The sequence below is a fragment of the Scyliorhinus canicula genome, chromosome 6 (genome assembly GCF_902713615.1).
Source record: "Scyliorhinus canicula chromosome 6, sScyCan1.1, whole genome shotgun sequence".
In the NCBI taxonomy this organism is placed as follows: domain Eukaryota; kingdom Metazoa; phylum Chordata; class Chondrichthyes; order Carcharhiniformes; family Scyliorhinidae; genus Scyliorhinus; species Scyliorhinus canicula.
In genome coordinates, this window is record NC_052151.1 from 164,919,972 (window position 1) to 164,940,755 (window position 20,784).

Below are 20,784 nucleotides of genomic sequence, written 5' to 3' on the forward strand. Positions count from 1 at the left end.
TTATGGTCATCATTAACCTACAGAGTCCCTTCCACTCCCCCTCCCCCTAACATTCAATGCCATCCAATCCCCGAAAGAGTAAAGTAGATGTTTGGACATTTTTAACATCTTATTGATTAAACTTTGCTTGGATGGATAAAGATGCTCGATTTTCACAGTTCCAACTTATCATGCACAAGGCAGATACTTGAAATAACTGAGATGCATGTGGGAGATGTTTCCTCAGTGCACTGTCAGGATCAGTCCACACAGGACATATTGATGCTGAGTAGGACAACACGGTGGCACAGTGGTTAGCACTGCTGCCTCACAGTGCCTGAGACTCGGGTTCAATTCAGCCTCAGACTGTGTGGAGTTTGCACGTTCTCCCCTTGTATGCTTGGCTTCCTCCGGGTGCTCCATTTTCCTCCTACAGTCCAAAGACGTGCAGGTTAGGTGGATTGGCCATGCTAAATTGCACCTTTGTTTCCAGGGATGTACGGTTTGGATGGGGTCAGGCACCCTTTTGGAGAGTCGGTGCAGACTTGATGGGTCAAATGGCCGCCTTCTGCACTGCAGTGATCAAAGGCTCATTCCCTGGACTGGACTCACAGCACACTGAGGGGAGGGGCCAGCATTCCAATCAGCTGAGACGCCTCGTGGTGTCCGCCCACCTCTGTCTATTGGCTGAAGCCATTGGGTAGATGTCGCTTTCGGCCAATGGTAAAGCCGAATCTGTTGTTACGCGTGCGCCGCCGCCGCCAATCAGAACGGGGGCAGGGCTCGCTCTGCGGAGGCGCGTCAGGCTGGGGGTCACGTGAGCAGCGGGGTTCATCCCACCGGAGTGGCAGCGCGGATACCCAGACAGAGAGGGGGTGAGTATGGCGGCGGCGGGTGATGGTCAATCTGGGGAGGGAGGCTAACCAGGGCTTTCAACGCAAGGGAATGGTCAGTGTGCTTTAAAGCCGGGTAAAAGCAACGTAAAAAGCAACGTTGCTTTAAACTCCAGAAAATCGTCACCGTGGGGTAATTCAAGTCTTCAACCTGGTTGATGTGGAGGGTAAATCTGGGGTGGTGGGCAGGATGGAAGGTAACTTGGGATGATCATCAATGTTGAGGGTAAACCTGGGGTCAGCATGGAGGGTAAAATTGGGATGGGGTTAATCTGGGGGCAGACCTGAGGTGGTGGTTCGTGTGGGGATAAACTATTGATTCTGAACAGCAGATAGTTCTATTTGGCAGATGGTAACTGGATTTTCAAAGTAATTGATTAGTGGTAAAGTGTTTTGTGGCTATCCTGAAGTGATGATAATTTTTTTTGTATCATTGAAAGCTGATAGCTAGAAGTCACCAAAAGTCAGAAGTAACCAATCCAGACTACTGAGAAATCTTCACTTTCTGTTTGCCTGTTAAATGCTACCCCACTTCCTCTATTGCCTCATTTACCCATTTATTGGTTCGAAGGATTATGTCTTGTTGGGCCGAGTATTTGCTAGAGTTTAATAAAAATTAAATAGTAAACTAGTAGCACAGAACAAGAGTTAAACAAGCTGAATCTTGCTCGTAACAATCCTATGTTTGAGAATTGATTTTCAAAATTACGTGCAATTCTTTGGGGGAAATTCTGACCAGATTCCATTGCTGTGACCCAGGTTGGTTGAAGGGCACATCTTTGTTTAAAGTAAAGAAATAAAGCTTTACAATAATTGTATGTTTAATGCCCTCATAACGTCCCAAAGTGCTTTGTGGGCAGATAATTGTTTTTGAAGTGTAAATTATCCGTGATAGTGTATCCTAATCTGGCAGCCAATTTGGTTACACCGAGATGCCGTAAGCACCCATGAGGTTGGTTGAGGAAGTAGAGAATAAGCGTGAATGCTGGAAGTAAAGTCGCAAATTAGTGGTTGGTCAGTCAGCACAGAAAGTTAATTGAGATTTTATCAAAGAAAGAACAAAGAAAAGTACAGCACAGGAACAGGCCCTTCGGCCCTCCAAGCCTGCGCCGACCATGCTGCCCGACTAAACTAAAATCTTCTACACTTCCTGGGTCCGTAAACCTCTATTCCCATCCTATTCATGTATTTGTCAAGATGTCCCTTAAATGTCACTATCGTCCCTGCTTCCACCACTTCCTCCGGCAGCGAGTTCCAGGCACCCACTACCTTCTGTGTAAAAAAAAACTTGCCTCGTACATCTCCTCTAAACCTTGCCCCTCGCACCTTAAACCTATGCCCCCTGGTAATTGACCCCTCTACCCTGGGGAAAAACCTCTGACTATCCACTCTGTCTATGCCCCTCATAATTTTGTAGACAAAAGTGATGAGTCTCTTGATTAGAGCTGGTGATGGTCAGGCAGGGGAAAACAAACAAACGTGTGACCCATGGATAGAAATGGCGGGTGCTAATCTGAAAATTTGATACGGTAGAGCTGTGTCTGGTCTGTGTTTTCTGCACGTAGTGATTCTTTCTGTCGTGTGTCTGTCCACATGCCCCAGTCCAATAACTAAAACTAATTACAATATTGATTTGTTTTGGGTGCTGTAATATTACTAACAGTTTTTTTTAATTCTTTCGTGGGATGTGATGTTGCTGGCTAGACCAGCATTTATTGTCCACACCTAACTGTTCCTGAGAAGGTGGTGGTGAGCTGCCTCTGAACCCCTGCAGCCCATGAGGTATAGGTACACCCACTGTGCCGTTGGGGACGGACTTGTAGGATTTTGACCCAGCTACAGTGAAGGAGTGGCTATATATTTCCAAGTCAGAATGATGTGTGCTTGGAGGAAAATGTGCAGGTGGTGGTGCTCACCGGTATCTGCTTCAGCGTGGTAGAGGTCATGAGTTTCCAATGTGCTGTCTAAAGTATTTGGTGAGTCACTGCAGTCTCCCTCGGTTTACCAGAACAGGCGCCCGAGTGTGGCGACTAGGGGATTTTCACAGTAACTTCATTGCAGTGTTAATGTAAGCCTACTTGTGATACTCATAAAGATTATAGATTATTACCTTGTAGATAGTGCACACAGTAGCAACAGTGTGCACCAAATGATGAGTATGGTGAATCGGATGCAAATCAAACAGGCTACTTTGTCCTGGATGGTATTGAGCTTTGTTCCTGCCCTCTGCTGGAATCAACTGACAAAACAGACAAATATTGATACTCGCTCCAAGTTTGATTTATACAGCTTTAATAATAATAATGATCTTTTATTGTCACAAGTATGAAGTTACTGTGAAAAGCCCCTCAATGCCACATTCCGGTGCCTGTTCGGGTAAGCCGGTACGGGAATTGAACCCGTGCTGCTGGCCTTGTTCTGCATTACAAACCAGCTGTCTAGCCCACTGAGATAAACCGCCATTATTTAACTCAGATTTTAGCTATGTGCTGATTTTACACATTTAAATTAGTTCCAAGACTCACAACTTGAACAAAAGTACACTACCCCGATAGAACAAAATGTCCAGTTGCAAGCCATCATTCTGTCCCAATGAAATTAATTCTGCAGAGGCAGTTTTTCACACAGATAAATCTGTTGACTTCTTTTACCATCATGCCTCACAGCATAATATTGGCCAACTTGCCCATCATTCCCCCCCTTTGATTCGCTGAATTGAGTGAAGCGGATCACAGAAAACCTTCGCCAGTTCGGGCTGATATTCAAGTCCAAGCTACATTACAGCTTATCATAACTAATTAAAACAATTACATTAGTAGCTATTATTACTAAATACAATATAATTTATTCCACTGGGTAAAGCTGTATATTTGTTCCCCAGTTCCAAATATCATCCCACTAACTCATTTCCTTAATTTCCTTTTTTTTGAAAAATATTTAATTGAAGCATTTATATATTTCCACATCAAACATAACCACAAAACAAAACAAGCCAACACTAATGCAATTCAATGCAAATAACTAACTCAACTAAATACCTAACACCCCACCATCCTGCACCCCCACACCCCAGCTCCCCTACCTCTCCATTTTATTTATCTTCCCCCCCCCCCCAACCCACTGGTGACATCTTAATTATTCTCGAAGAAGTTGATGGCGGCTGCCTTCGCCGGACAATCCCTCCACAGACCCTCTCAAGGCAAACTTTATTTTTTCTAGCCTGAGAAACTCTGCCTGGTCACTCACCCACACACCCCAGTTTCAGTGGCCCCTAGTCCCTCCATTCTAATAATAAAGGGGCAGCACAGTAGCATAGTGGTTAGCATTGTGGCTTCACAGCTCCAAGGTCCCAGGTTCGATTCCCTGCTGGGTCACTGTCTGTGTGGAGTCTGCACCTTCTCCCCGTGCCTGCATGGGTTTCCTCCGGGTGCTCCGGTTTCCTCCCACAGTCCAAAGTCGTGCAGGTTAGGTGGATTGGCCATGTTAAATTGCCCTTAGTATCCAAAAAGGTATAGGAGGGGTTATTAGGGTAAGGGGATAGGATTGAGGTGAGGGCGTAAGTGGGTCGGTGCAGACACGATGGGCCAAATGGCCTCCTTCTGCACTGTATGTTCTATGTTAATACCCATCTCTGAGCTACCAGGTCTCTCTCATTGCTAACATTGGTCTCTCTCACCCCCTGAACTCCCAGGCCTTCTGACACTGCAAAGATCACCACTTCTGGACTTCTGGACTTGGGATCACCTTCACCTTTATCAGGACCTCTGACATAACGTCGGAAAACCCCTGCCAGAATCCCCCTAGCTTCGGACACACCCGATGGACATGATTTGAGGGCCCACCAGCACACCACCCACACCTATCTTCTACCCCTTCAAAAAACTTGCTCATCCTAGCCACCGTTATGTGCGTCCTGTGGACCACCTTAAACTGAATAAGGCTAAGCCTAATGCCTGACGAGGATGCATTCACGCTCTACAGAGCCTCCTCCCACAGCTCAGCCTCCAACCCAACCTGACCCAACTTTTCCTCTCACCTGTGCTTCACTACCCCTATTGGGGCTCCCAATCCATCAGCTTGTAAATTTCTGACACATTTCCTTCCTCTACCCCTGTTCTTGACACCACCTTGTCCTGTAGGCCCTGGGGTGGCAGGTGAGGAAAGGATGGTACCTGCTTCCGGACAAAATCCCTCGCCTGCGAATACTGGAACCCATTCCTGGTAGGCAACTCTAACTCTTCCACCAACAATGAATAGATCCCCAAACTACTCAATCCCCGCTTGTTGCCACCCCCGAAACCACCCCCCCTTCTTTCCACTATACCGCTGCACTGTGGAGGATAGAACAGTACAGCACAGAACAGGCCCTTCGGCCCTCGATGTTGTGCCGAGTAATGATCACCCTACTCAAACCCACGTATCCACCCTATACCCATAACCCAACAACCCCCCCCTTAACCTTACTTTTTAGGACACTATGGACAATTTAGCATGGCCAATCCACCTAGCCCGCACATCTTTGGACTGTGGGAGGAAACCGGAGCACCCGGAGGAAACCCACGCACACACGGGGAGGACGTGCAGACTCTGCACAGACAGTGACCCAGCCGGGAATCGAACCTGGGACCCTGGAGCTGTGAAGCATTTGTGCTAACCACCATGCTACCGTGCTGCCCTAATAGGATAGGCTGCTATATGCAACAAAACCGGTCATTACACTCTGCATCATCTCTGTGGTGAAATCAGTTCTTTGGTCTGATTCAATGTTATGGGGAAGTCGCCATTTAGTGAACACCAGCTGTACCTGCACATTTGCTGCTAGTTTGTCATGTCCATCCTGGTAGGGAATGCTTCAATCCATTTACTAAAGGTATCGGTGATGACAAAGATGTATTTGTAACCCCCATTACATGGTGACAAGGGGCCCACGTAGTCTGTTTGTAAATTCAGCCTTTTCATTTGTTATAAGACGCCAGAAATACTCCATCCCTGATCTGCACCAAATCCTCATCTGTGGCTCAACAAAAGTTTTAAGGATGGGGGCGGTGGCAACCAGTCCGAGCCTTGGTGTGTGTCCCCCCCCGGATCATTCGCTGTCAAAACCAGACATACATGCAATTCCCCTTTGTAATAGCGATAGTCTGTGAGGAAGGTAGGTGTTCCGGTTCTCTTAACTGTAGTACCACAGCCGTGGAGCATTAGTGTCCACAGGTGGTTAGCAAAGGACGTGTGACATTCCCCTTTCCTCTGCATGCATTTAATCAGACCTTGTACCAGGTCCTCTCTACTGTATCCCACAGCCGTTAATAAGGCCGTATTTGTTTACTCAAGTGTTGCCCCTGGGTCTTGTAAGGCTTGTATACTGGGATTTTGTTTTACTCTCTCTGCTATTGTATGTGGCGTGTTATACTCTATGACCCTGGTCTGTGTTGTGGTGGGTTTCATGGGAATTGGTTATAGCGGTGGGTTAAGATGTTCAGATCGAGGAGGAGGAGGGTTAGGCCTCTCTACTTCCTCCCAATTGCTTTATTCTTGAGTGGCTTGGCCTAGTTCACCCCAATCTACCTCCCCTTCTTCCATATTCTTTGATTCTACAGCTCAAAAGGTGCACATCAGATCCCTCTGGATCTGGAGTTGTGACTAAAACTTATCTGTCTCATGCTGACATCTGTGGTCAGCGATTTGATGTTGAAAGGTTTCACTCATTTGATGTAACACTTTTATGGCTCCTTGTAAATTACCACATCTCTTATTCAACTTTTAATTTCTTTCTGAGCTGAGCTTCATTCACACAACTTGCTCCTTTTCCTGATAAGCCTTCTCAGTTTCCATTTGGAATTTGTTCCTATGTAACAAATTCAGCTGATTCTTTTGCACCTCGGTAAGTAAACTGATATTGTAGCAATAAACTCTTGTTTTAAATTTTCTATTTCCGCGTCTTTATTATGTCAATTTCAGCACGGTAGCACAGTGGTTAGCACTGTTGCTTCACAGAGCCAGGGTCCCAGGTTTCATTCCCAGCTTGGGTCACTGTCTACGGAATCTGCACATTCTCCGTGTGTCTGCGTGGGTTTCCTCCGGGTGCTCCGGTTTCCTCCCACAAGTCCCAAAAGACGTGCTTGTTAGGTGAATTGGACATTCTGAATTCTCCCTCTTTGTACCCGAACAGGCGCCGGCGTGTGGCGATTAGGGGCTTTTCACTGTAACTTCATTGCAGTCTTAATGTAAGCATACTTGTGACAATAAAGATTATTATTATTTCTGTTCTCTATCCATTTCCCTTTCAATTTCCAATAAATACTACTTAACCAAAGTTATAAGAGAGATTTTGTGAAAATAACTCCTCTTTTGGAAAATTCAAATTGTATTGCTACCAAATTCTTCTTATCTTTGTTTTGGAACAGACAGACCTTCACAGCTTCATTATTTCAAACTTGAGAACAACCCTTTTGAATTCTAGTACAGTTCAAATTTATTTTAAACAGAAACTCTCAGCAGTTCAAATTAAATTAATTTAGTTCCCTTCCCAAACAAATTCTTTGAATCTACGATGCTTGCGCACAACACACTGCCTCAAGAATGATTTGACTTGAATGTGTGGTATTCCTTCAACAAAGAAACGTGGAGTAAGGGTCACATGTCTGACCTCACGTCCCAATTTCCTTATCACAGGAGAGACAGAGAAGAGGGAGGAGTGCTTTTAACTGTCCCAGTTTTGGAGATGACCACTAGAACTGCTTGCTGATGGCTGATTTGTAACATGGTGTTTGCATTTGAACTAAACACTGAGACTGGTCTGCTTCACAGGAGGCAGCACTTTGTCGCTGAATTAACTGCCTCAAAATCCTCCCTACATCTTCTAACTTCACACTTGGTCAGATATTTTCTGACTGTAAATCAATATCTTGTTCCAATCCTTGGTCTAACAGTGGTAGTTTTTTTCTTAGCAGGACATACCCTATCATGTGCCTCCTGTTACCAATGTAACTGATGCATCCGTTCCATTCTGCAGCTCATTCACAGTTTGCTTCAGTCTTTACATATTTTACTGTAAGGCACTCGGATGTGCTCTGTAGACCAACTTATTCAGGAATTTCTCCAACTCGTTTCCTTTCTGACCCAGGCTCGATTCCCCGTTGGGTCACTGTCTGTGCGGAGTCTGCACGTTCTCTCCGTGTCTGCGTGGGTTTCCACCGGGTGCTCCGGTTTCCTCCCACAGTCCAAAGATATGCAGGTTAGGTGGATTGGCCATGATAAATTGCCCTCAGTGATCAAAAAGGTTAGGAGAGGTTATTGGGTTAAGGGAATAGGGTGGAAGTGAGGGCTTAAGTGGGTCGGTGCAGACTCGATGGGCCGAATTGCCTCCTTCTGCACTGTATGTTCTATGTAAGCTCCCAGGGCATCATTTGCTCCTGTCTCTGTTGCTAAATTGTCTATCAGTCGCATTCTAGCATATGCCAAAGTCATTATTACTTTGATTTTACTGCTCCACAATCTTGTGGGGTGGGGGGTGGGGGGGGGGGGGGGGGGGGGGTGTTCTGCTGTAAATCTTGTTTTGGGGAGTGGCGCCAATCTGGCAGAGAGGAAAAGAAGAGAGTGCCTCTTAATCCTTTTAAACTCCTTTCCAGATACTTTTGGTGCTAACTTCCCATCTGGTTTCTCCTCATCTACATACTTGAGGTTTGCTGGACATCCCTCAAGGTTGATTAATGGAGCTTACTTTTGTTATTAACCATTAGTCACTTTAATCTTTTTGTCTGCAATGTCGGTCGTTTGAACATGCCCTCTGAACTAATCGGCTGACCAGTCCTTTGTTTATGCCCCCTTCACCCATTTAATCTTGGCCATCATCTGCCCTCTTAATTCAGGCTGGGCAATTGAGATGTTTAACTCTGAATCAGTCCAATTAGTCTAAAATCTAGACATTTCCCATCTGGGGTGCCAATATGTTGCTGTCCTTTTCTGGCAGCAACTGATGAAACAGACAAATGCAAGTTTGATTATTGCAGCTTTTATTATTTAACTCCAACTTTAGCTATAACCTGATAGAGACAAATTGTCCAGGCTCGCTCGGGTATATGCTGTAAGTGAAAGTTGCCACCCAGGTTGAGAGGGTTGTTAAGAAGGCTTCCGGTGTGTTAGCTTTTATTGGTAGAGGGATTGAGATTCGGAGCCATGAGGTCATGTAGCAGCTGTAAAAAAACTCCTGTACTGTGCTGTAATATTCTATGTTCCATGACCAAACCCGGGTCTTGTCTTGATCCCCAGGGTTATTGCCGTTGAGATCTTAAAGCTGCTACTTTTTATAAACAATCCTGTAGTATGTAGACATTCGTCCTTGAGAGTGGCTTGTTCTCACTGTTCCAAAACATAATGTCATCATCAAAATGTCCAGTTGCAAACTATCCTTCTGTCTGTTCCCATGAAACCCATTCTCCAGAGAGGCAGTTTCTCGCACAGACAAATCTGTTGGCCTCTTTTGACTATCAAGTCTCACGGCACAATGTTGGCCATCTTTCCCGTCAGATTCTTGGCTGTTGTTTGTGTTGCACCCATTCAGGCAAGTGGAGAGCATTCCATTGCACTCCTGAAGTGCAGACAAAAAAATCTATTGATGCACTCATTCTGCGTCTGTGTACAGAACAGACTACATAAGAACGTAAGAACAAGGAACAGGAGTAGGCCATCTGGCCCCTCGGGCCTGCTCCGCCATGCAATGAGATCATGGCTGCTCTTTTGTGGACTCAGCTCCACTTTCCGGCCCGAACACCATAACCCTTAATCCCTTTATTCTTCAAAAAAACTGGCTATTTCTATCTTAAAAAGACTTAATGAAGGAGCCTCAACTGCTTCATTGGGCAAGGAATTCCGTTGATTCACAACCCTTTGGGTGAAGAAGTTCCTCCTAAACTCAGTCCTGAATCTACTTCCCCTTATTTTGAGGCTGTGCTGCCGAGTTCTGCTTTCTCCCGCCAGTGGAAACAACCTGCCCGCATCTATCCTATCTATTCCCTTCATAATTTAATATGTTTCTATAAGATCCCCCCTCATCCTTCTAAATTCCAACGAGTACAGTCCCAGTCTTCTCAACCTCTCCTCGTAATCCAACCCCTTCAGCTCTGGGATTAACCTCGTGAATCTCCTCTGCATACCCTCCAGCGCCAGTACGTCCTTTCTCAGTTAAGGAGACCAAAACTGAACACAATACTCCAGGTGTGGCCTCGCTAACACCTTGTATAATTGCAGCATAACCTCCCTAGTCTGAAACTCCATCCCTCCAGCAGTGAAGGACTAAATTCCATTTGCCGCCTTAATCACCTGTTGCACCTGTAAACCAACCTTCTGTGACTCATGCACTAGCACACCCAAGTCTCTCTGCACAGCAGCATGTTTTAACATTTTATCATTTAAATAATAATCCCTTTTGCTGTTATTCCTACCAAAATGGATAACCTCACATTTGTCAACATTGTATTCTATCTGCTAGACCCTAGCCCATTCACTTATCCAAATCCTTCTGCAGGCTTCCAATATCCTCTGCACTTTTTGCTTTGCCACTCATCTTCGTGTCGTCTGCAAACTTGGACACATTGCCCTTGGTCCCCAACTCCAAATCATCTATGTAAATTGTGAACAATTGTGGGCCCAACACTGATCCCTGAGGGACACCACTAGCTACTGATTGCCAACCAGAGAAACACCCATTAATCCCCACTCTTTGCTTTCTATTAATTAACCAATCCTCTATCCATGCTACTACTTTACCCTTAATGTCATGCATCTTTTTCTTATGCAGCAACCTTTTGTGTGGCACCTTGTCAAAGGCTTTCTGGAAATCTAGATATACCACATCCATTGGCTCCCCATTATCTACCGCACTGGTAATGTCCTCAAAAAATTCCACTAAATTAGTTAGGCACGATCTGCCCTTTCTGAACCCATGCTGTGCCTGCCCAATGGGACAATTTCCATCCAGATGTCTCGCTATTTCTTCCTTGATGATAGATTCCAGCATCTTCCCTACTACCGAAGTTAAGCTCACTGGCCTATAATTACCCGCTTTCTGCCTACCTCCTTTTTTAAACAGTGGTGTCACGTTTGCTAATTTCCAATCCACCGGGACCACCCGAGAGAGTAGTCAATTTTGGTAAATTATCACTAGTGCATTTCCAATTTCCCTAGCCATCTCTTTTAGCACTCTGGGATGCATTCCATCAGGGCCAGGAGACTTGTCTACCTTTAGCCCCATTAGCTTTCCCATCACTACCTCCCTCATGATAACAATCATCTCAAGGTCCTCACCTGTCATAGCCTCCTTTCTATCAGTCACTGGCATGTTATTTGTGTCTTCCACTGTGAAGACCGACCCAAAAAGCCTGTTCAGTTCCTCAGCCATTTCCTCATCTCCCATTATTAAATCTCCTTTCTCATCCTCTAAAGGACCAAAAGTTACCTTAGCCACTCTTTTTTGTTTTATATATTTGTGGAAACGTTTACTATTTGTTTTTATATTCTGAGCAAGTTTACTCTCATAATCTATCTTACTCTTCTTTATAGCTTTTTTAGTAGCTTTCTGTTGCCTGCTAAAGATTTCCCAGTCCTCAAGTCTCCCCCTAATCTTTGCCACTTTATATGCTTTTTCCTTCAATTTGATACTCTCCCTTATTTCCGTAGATATCCATGGTCAGTTTTCCCTCTTTCTACCGTACTTCCTTTTTGTTGGTATAGACACTGTGAAAAATCGCTTGGAAGGTTCTCCACTGTTCCTCAACTGTTTCACCATAAAGTCTTTGCTCCCAGTCTACCTGAGCTAGTTCTTCTCTCATCCCATTGTAATCTCCTTTGTTTAAGCACAAAACACTAGTGTTTGATTTTACCTTCTCACCCTCCATCTGTATTTTAAATTCCACCATATTGTGATTGCTCATTCCGAGAGAATCCCTAACTATGAGATCATTAATCAATCCTGTCTCATTACACTGGACCAGATCTAGGACCGCTTGTTCTACTGTTCTAGGAAACTATCGTGGATACATTCTATAAACTCCTCCTCAAGGCTGCCTTAACCAACCTGGTTAAACCAATCGACATGTAGATTAAAATCCCCCATGATAACTGCTCTACCATTTCTACATGCATCAGTTATAATGTTACTATTTGCCCCACCATAATGTTACTATTTGGTGGCCTATAGACTACTCCTATCAGTGACATTGTTGCCTTACTATTCCTGATTTCCACCCAAATGGATCTTGTCCTCCATAGCACCGATGTCATCCCTTACTATTGCCCGGATGTCATCCTTAAATAAAACAGCTGCACCACCTTCCTTACCATCCACTCTGTCCTTCCGAAAAGTTTGATACCCTCGGATATTTAACTCCCATCATTTAACCATGTTTCACTAAATGCCACTAAATCATAGTCATTCACGATGATTTGCGCCATCAACTCATTTACCTTATTCCGAATACTACGAGCATTCAGGTAAAGTACACTTATCTTGGCTTTTATACCTCTGTTTTGAATCATAACACCTCGATCAGTAACCTCTTCTAAGTTATACTTCCTCTTAACTTTTCTCCTAATTTTCCTTGTCGTTGAACCCATAAAACTTTGCTTACTATTTATGTTTTTACTTCCCATTTTATTCCTTTTAGTATTACTGGGCCTATTCACTGAGCTCTCCTCAGTCACTGTACCTTGCACAGTCGCCCTTTCTGATTTTTGAGTATGGCTTCTCTGCCATACACTTCCCCCCCCCCCCCCTTACTGCCTTTTGTTTCTGTCCCTGTTTTACTACCTTCTGACTTCCTGCATCGGTTCCCATCCCCCTGCCACATTAGTTTAAACCCTCCCCAACAGCTCTAGCAAACACCCCCCCCCCCCCCCCCCAGGACATCGGTTCCTGCCCTTGTGCAGACCGTCCGGTATGTACTGGTCCCGCCTCCCCCAGAACCAGTTCCAATGCCCCAGGAATCTGAATCCCTCCCTCTTTCACCATCTCTCGAGCCACGCATTCATCGTATCTATCCTGACATTCCCTATTCTGACTAGCTCGTGGCACTGGTAGCAATCCTGAGATTACTAACTTTGAGGTCCTACTTTTTAGTTTAACTCCTAACTCCCTGAAGTCAGCTTGTCGGACCTCGTTCCGTTTTTTACTATATCGTCGGTGCCTATGTGCACCACAACAGCTGGCTGTTCACCCTCCTATGTCATTAGATAAAGTTCCAGTTGTAGCTCTCAGAACTGGTAATAATGATGGTTGGTGATTTCTTTCAAGGATAGTATGGTTAGATGCAAAATAATGCTCCTTCCACTCTGCCCTATCTTGCTTGGTCTACTGCTTCAAGTTGACATTTTCTAAACAAATGCTGTACGTGGAGTACTTGAATGATACCAGCTCAGCCCATTATTTGTAGAGCTGGATTAAAACTTCCCAAGTGTGTTTCTTAAGTGTCCTTGCTATTAGAAGACTTGAATCCATTAGTCTGAACTAGATTTTAATCATCCAGAGATAAAAGATGAGGGCCTCATTTAATCCTCTGCATCACCCTTGATTTCAGGCTCCGGTAATACTTTCACTTTCTGGTACTTAGAGAATGTCAGGCTTTACTTATGCATTTAAAGCAGTTGTCAGCAAATGAAGGGCAAGGCAGTATCAGTATGACACACAAAGTCAAATCGAGCAGACCTTTGAGAGCTATAAAATAAAACAACGAAGGGGTGCAAAGAAAATAATCTCAAAGAAACTGCGAGCAATATCAAGACTAACCGCAAAGATGTTTATGAATAGATTTTTAAATAGGAGTATGGGCCACTTAAAGTTTGCATGTGGGACCATGGTGATTGTGTGATGGGGTATGGTGAAATACCAGCCTCGGGAAAAAAACATTCAGACATAGGAAGGAGAGGAATTTGGTAGATTGTAATACAAGTTTAAAAATGGGAATGGAGAAAAAGATATAATTGACAAGCCGTGGGGGCTGCATGGTTCTACCCCAGGGTGATAAAAGATAAAGAAGGAAATTGAAGATGCACTGATGATTTTCCAACCCGCTCTGCCTTCAGAAATTCTGTCTCTGGCTTGGAAATTTTAAATATTACTCCAAATATTTAAAGTGGAAGAAATCTGGTTAGGACAGACCAGTCAGTTTAACGTCAATTGCATTCAAATTACTGGAATGAATCAGGTTTTACCACTGCCCCCTCCTCCCCGCTTCAATTTGCTTTTAGTGAATACTAGAATAATTGTTTTTTTAAAAACTGCTGGCCCACATACAACCTTCTCTTGCTGAGTGTTAGAGGTAGTCTGGGAAGCAAGTCATATTGTCCTTTTGGTCAACTTATTTTGGCATATACTTGGCAAATAATTTATGCCTTCTAGCAGGAGGGGATGTACGGGAATTAATAAAGTATGTTTTAAGTTTTACTTTTCTAGGGTTTGTTACGTGAGAGAGATATTAGGAACCTGGGTGCAGAAATTACATCTAAGATGTGGCAGGCAATTTGGGGGTTGAACAGACTGAGGGGGTAAAAAACCTGATACGCCCACACCTGGCCGAGTTACATTGTCGCAGTCAGAATTAAATTCATTAGTGGGGATACACAGGGTGCTCCTGAGCCATTGTCCTTTGGGACACTCCTGTCTGACCAGCCATCAACCCATTGCAGAGTCTGATAGCCTCTTTGTCTGTCAATGAGAGGTTAGTTGCATATCAATAGCATGGCTCTGTTTTTTGTTTAAATGGGAGTAGGCCATCAAACAGCCAAATCAATGATGATACGTTCAAGTCTGGAAACCACAGAGAAACTTTGTCTGAGGGGTGTGGCGGAGCTTAGAGAGAGAGAGAGAAAAAGAATCCTGTTTTCAACAGGTAGGGGAGAAGGCTTTCAATATCAACAGGGAGAGGTCATGGAATTGCCACCGAGGAAGGCTTTGGAAAAGTTTCTAAACAAAAGTCCCGAAGAAAAATTGCTTTGTGTATATATTGCCTTTATCTGCCTGTGTAAGTGGCATGCGAGCAGCATGTTCTGTTAAAGTTTAATGGGAACTCGTGTGTTAAGGTTGAAGAACTACATGTAATCTGTTACTGTTAAGAGTTGAAGTTTTAAATATTGTTTTGTTTTCTTTTGTTTCAATAAAATTTGTTTATAAAATAACCAAGCCCTATCATTCCTGGAACAAATTGATCTTTCCGCACCACTTTAAAATGTAAAAAAGTTATGGCTCAGCTCCAATCTCTTGGCCACTGTTCAGAGCTGACCAGGAGTCCGTAACAGGTTATCGAGACCTACCATTACCAGATTCCACTGATGCCAGCTTCTAGAGTCCAGCTTTTGGACACTAAGGGCAATTTATCATGGCCAATCCACCTAACCTGCATATCTTTGGACCGTGGGAGGAAACCGGAACACTCGGAGGAAACCCACGCAAACACGGGGAGAACATGCACGTGCAGGCTCCGCACAGACAGTGACCCAGAAGGGAATCGGACCTGGGACCCTGGCGCTGTAAAGCCACAGTGCTAACCACTATGCTGATGCCAGAGCCTAAACATTAGGCTCTAATGTGCTTCCATTTCAGATCTATACACCTGGTGTGTCAGCAAAATCCAGTGTCAGCTGCATGCTGACCTCCATTCTGTTGGTACTGAATTTTTATCTGATATGTATTCCCAAAAGAAATCCTGATGAAGGTAATGCTGCAGCTATTTATCCATAGAATGACTGCCAATTGAAAGGAGAGATTTGAAATGGCAAGTCGCCAAAGGCTGGAAAAGGATTCTCCACAGCATAAAAGGTTTTTGAAACTTCCACGAATTGTTTCATGTGGTGAGTACTGAGCCAAACTTGATTTTGCAGCGATTAACTTTGGAGCCACCGGTCTAATCGACCAACAGTGAGCGAATGTGTTGGCGCATCTGAAACTGGGAACTCGGATTGGTGACATTTTGTGATGACCCTGCTTCCTATGAGTTAGCCACCTCTTCAAATCTTTTTGCAGTGTGCTTTCTGCTTTTCCACCTACTGTTGCTGGGGAATTGACACTGCAGCTGTTCTTTGGCTCGCCGTACCTTGTTCCAGTAGGTCTTCATGTGATCCCTGATTGTGTGGCTGTGGACAAGTCATGGTCACATCCTCCCATATGCACTTCAGCAGGGCTCACTGGAAAGAAATCAGAAGTGAGAATCGAGGGCAGCACGGTGGCCTAGTGGTTAGCACAGCTGCCTCACGGCGCTGAGGTCCCAGGTTCGATCCCGGCTCTGGTTCACTGTCCGTGTGGAGTTTGCACATTCTCCCCGTGTCTGCGTGGGTTTCGCCCCCACAACCCAAAAATGTGCAGAGTAGGTGGATTGGTCACACTAAATTGCCCCTTAATTGGAAAAATAATTGGCTAATCTAAATTTATATTTAAAAAAAAAAGTGAGAATCGTGAAGCAACTTTCTTTGAACAACTTGGGGAAGTACTGGTGGCCACATGTTACACCTTGCCACCCCAGATGGGAATGAATCAAACGCTGACGAGAAATCAAACTCAACTTCCTGGTTTGTAAGGCTTGGAATTGATCATTTAGATTTTGCCTTCTTCAACCTGTCTTTAATGCGCCCATTTATATAGCTTTTTATTTGCGATTGGTACCATTTTATTAAAAAAGAATCCGATTGTCTAAAGTTTTTTAAAATTAAAACATAGAACATACAGTGCAGAAGGAGGCCATTCGGCCCATCGAGTCTGCACCGACCCACTTAAGCCCTCACTTTCACCCTATTCCCCGAACCTAATAACCCCTCCTAACTTTTTTTGGACGCTAAGGGCAATTTAGCATGGCCAATCCACCTAACCTGCATATCTTTGGACTGTGGGAGGAAACCGGAGCACCCGGAGGAAACCCACGCAGACACGGGGAGAACGTGCAGACTCCGCACAGACAGTAACCCAGCAGGGAATCGAAACTGGGACCCTGGTGCTGTGAAGCCACAGTGCTAGCCACTATGCTACAGTGCCGCCCAACAGAAAACCTCCTCAAAGGGCTTGTCGGGGATTTGAACCCGGGACCTCTCTCAAATTTCGACACCGAGACACCCAAATCGAGAATCATACCCCTCGACCAACGGGCCCCTCTAAATTCATTTTAGAAATGGGGCTGATGGCAAGGTCAGGACTTATTTTCAATCCTGAGTTGGCATTGACTCATTGAGCCACCTTCTTGAACGACTGCAGTCTGTGTGGTGAAGATCCACTCATAATGCTGTTAGATAGGAGTTACAGATTTTTTGACTGACCGATTGAAGGAATGGCAATATGTCCCAGTCAGGTCAGGTGTTTTTGAATTGGAGAGGAACCTGTGCAGTGACGGTGCTAGAGTTGGTCTCTGCATGTCTGGTCACGGAAAGCAAAAAACAGAAAATCCAGATCACGGCCCAGTAACAGCTTCTGAGCTGTTTGACTGTAGAGGATTTGGGGAAGGAAAAGTTCAACCTTATGTCAAAGTGGCTGGGGAGGGATTGCTAATGTTCATTGAGTCTTATCCCAGCATGAAAGAAGGAATATTGTGATTTCTGTCACCTTTTTAAATGTTTGTAATTACATTTCATCTGAGATAAATATGGAATGTCGATTTTGTTCATCAGTAATGTTCCTCTGATTCTGGATGTAGAACCATACAGTACAGACGAGGCCCTTTGGCCCATCAAGCCTGCACTTGACACACAGCCTCGAATGTTACGAAATTTCAAGCTTGTGAGGTATCTGTGCATTCCAGATACCAAAGCAGAAAATACTGGACAATCTCAGCAGGTCTGACAGCATCTGTGGAGAGAGAAGGGAGCTAATGTTTAAGTCTGGATGACTCTTTGCCAAAGCATTTGTCTCTCTGTTAAAGTCAGTGCATTCCAGATTCCCACCACCCTCGGGTGAACAAATTGTTCCTGAAATCCCCTCTAAACCGCCTACCTAAACCTCCTGCCTTTCACCTTAAAATTATGCCCCCTTGTTGATCCTTCAACTAAGGGGAACAGCTGCCTTGTATCCAACCTATCTATACCCCTCATCATCTTATACACTTCAATCAGGTCCTCTCACAGCCTTCTCTGCTCCAAAGAAAACAACACAAGCTTATCCAGCCTCTCTTCAGTGCTAAAATGCTCCATCCCAGGCAACATCCTGGTGAATTTCCTCTACACCCTCTCTAATGCAATCATATCCTTCTATATTACGGTGACCAGAACCGAACACTGTATGCTAACTGTGTGTGGTGATCCAACCACTGTATATATGTGTGCTTGCAGTAGGGGGATGTATGGCCGTACCTGTATTACAGGTTTCTCCGGTAAGCCCCTGCCGGCTATCTCCGCCCACAGGGAGCTGTATAAATATTCGTAAGTTTCACTGAGATGCCATTCTACAGCTGCTGCCGGAGGAATAGCATCTCACTGTAATAAAGCCTCTCTTGTACTTCACTCGAGTCTTTGTGTACAATTGTTAGCGCCACAATTTATTACAGTGAGATTTTCCATACATCATGGACATCAGGATCAAACCTGACCGCCTGCAGCTGGATCCGCAGTCGCCCCACGCCAGGAAAGACTTCATTCACTGGCTTGCAGTTTTCGAGGCCTACATCTCTTCAGCGGACCCTCCACCTTCGGAGGCTCAGAAACAACAGCTTCTTTACTCGAGACTCAGGTCCAGCATGTTTCCGCTAATTCGAGATGCGCCTGACTACGCCCGGGCCATGGAACTGCTCAAAGAGAACTACGCATAGTCGACGAACACCCTGTTTGCGAGACATCTACTCTCCACTTGCATCCAACAGCCAGGTGAGTCGATTGAGGACTTTTGGAGGGCCCTTATACCTCTAGTACGAGACTGCGACTGCCGGGCCCTCACAGCCACAGAACATTCCGGGATACCTTTGTTGCGGGTCTGGCATCCGCAACGACTGCTGGAGGGGGCCGCTCTCGACCTCGCGGCTGCAAAGACTCTGGCGCTATCAATGACGGCTGCCTCCCGTAGTGCGCGATCCTACCTCGCTAGCCACTCGGCCCACCCGTCCTACCCCTCGTGGACCCCGCAAATGGCCCACCCGTCCTACCCCTCGTGGACCCTGCAACCGGCCCCCCCAGCAGCTGCCCCCGCGCACTACGCCTGCGATGCTCGCAGCGCCGCGCACCCTGGGGGTCCCCGCTGCTACTTCTGTGGTCAGCAGAAGCATCCCTGCCAGCACTGCCCGGCCCGCACCGCGACCTGCAAAGCTTGTGGCAAGAAAGGCCACTTTTCAGCGGTGTGCCAGTCCCGGACAGTTGCCGCTGTCGCGCCCGAATCTTCCCCCCCCCCCCCCCCCCCCCCCCCTCGGCTCAGCCGATCGCACAATGGGTCCTGCCGTCCGCTGCCCCGATTCCACGTGCGATCAGTGGGCGCCACCATCTTTCGCCGCCCCCACCATGTGCGCACCATGGGCGCCGCCATCTTGTCCCACCCCCACAATGTGCGCTCCATGGGCGCCGCCACCTTCTTCCTCACAGGTACTCGAGACGCCGCCATTTTGTCCTCCCCTCGGGACGGGAACCGGGTCGCTGCCGCTACTCGTCGGACTTGTCGGACTCGTTGGCCGATCGCCCGCTACTCGCCTCCGTGACGCTCGACCAGTCCTGTCCTCGCAACCTGGCACCCTCTTCCATGACGGTGCTCATCAACGGCCATGTGACCTCCTGCCTCATCGACTCGGGAGCACCGAGAGCTTCATTCACCCGGACACGGTAAGGCGCTACTCCCTGGCGGTCCATCCCGCTAACCGGCAGATCTACCCAGCCTCCAGTTCCCACTCTGTCCCGATCCAGGTCTTCTGCGTGGTTAAACTCACTGTACATGGTGTGGAATTCGACCTTTTCCACCTGTACATTCTCCCCAACCTCTGCGCGTCACTCTTACTAGGCCTGGATTTTCAAGGCAACCTCCAGAGCCTCACCCTCAAATTCGGCGGACCCCTTCCTCCCCTCACCGATTGCGGCCTCGCAACCCTCAAGGTTGAGCCTCCCTCCCTCTTTGCCAATCTGACCGCAGATTGCAAGCCCGTCGCCACCAGGAGCAGACGGTACAGCACCCAGGACAAGACTTTCATCAGGTCCGAAGTCCAGCGGCTGCTTCAGGAGGGTATTATCGAGGCCAGCAACAGTCCCTGGCGAGCCCAGGTGGTAGTGGTTAAAACTGGGGAGAAATACAGGATGGTCGTGGACTACAGTCAGACCTTCAATCGGTACACGCAGCTCGACGCGTAAACCCCCCCCCCGCATTTCTGATATGGTCAATCAGATTGCACAGTACCGGGTCTTCTCCACAATTGACCTGAAATCCGCTTACCACCAGCTCCCCATTCGTAAATCTGACCGTCCATACACTGCCTTTGAGGCGGACGGTCACCTGTATCAATTTCTTAGGGTTCCATTCGGCGTCACTAACGGGGTCTCAGTATTTTAACGAGAAATGGACTGAATGGTTGACCGGTACGAACTGCGGGCCACGTTTCCGTACTTAGACAATGTCACCATCTGCGGCCATGACCAGCAGGGCCATGACGCCAACCTTGCTAAATTTCCCCACACCGCATCTCTCCTTAACCTCACGTATAACAAGGAGAAGTGCGTGTTCCGCACAGGCCGTTTGGCCATCCTCTGCGACGTTGTCCAAAACTGACGACTGGGGCCCGATCCCGACCGCATGCGCCCCCTCATGGAGCTTCCCCTCCCCACTGCCCCAAGGCTCTCAAACGATGCTTGCAGTTCTTTTCATACTACGCCCTGTGGGTCCCACAATATGCGGACAAGGCCCGCCCACTAATCCAGTCCACACAATTTCCCCTCACGGCCGAGGCACAACAGGCCTTCGCTTGTATTCGCTATGACATAG

At 46.3% G+C, this 20,784-nt stretch overlaps 1 protein-coding gene across 3 annotated transcripts in view; it reads left to right on the forward strand.

Moving 5' to 3' along the window:
* The first annotated feature begins 757 nt into the window (after positions 1-757).
* The window catches only part of cln8 (CLN8 transmembrane ER and ERGIC protein), a 64,127-nt gene continuing 44,100 nt past the window's right edge, over positions 758-20,784 (forward strand). Inside the window, exons 1-2 of one of the 3 annotated variants that reach the window (XM_038800407.1) lie at positions 758-854; positions 15,601-15,710. The gene's annotated coding sequence lies outside the window, so the exon portion shown is untranslated. Of the gene's footprint in view, positions 855-889; positions 1,006-15,600; positions 15,711-20,784 lie in introns of those variants that run through there. The other 2 variants (XM_038800409.1, XM_038800412.1) reach the window with 2 other exon arrangements.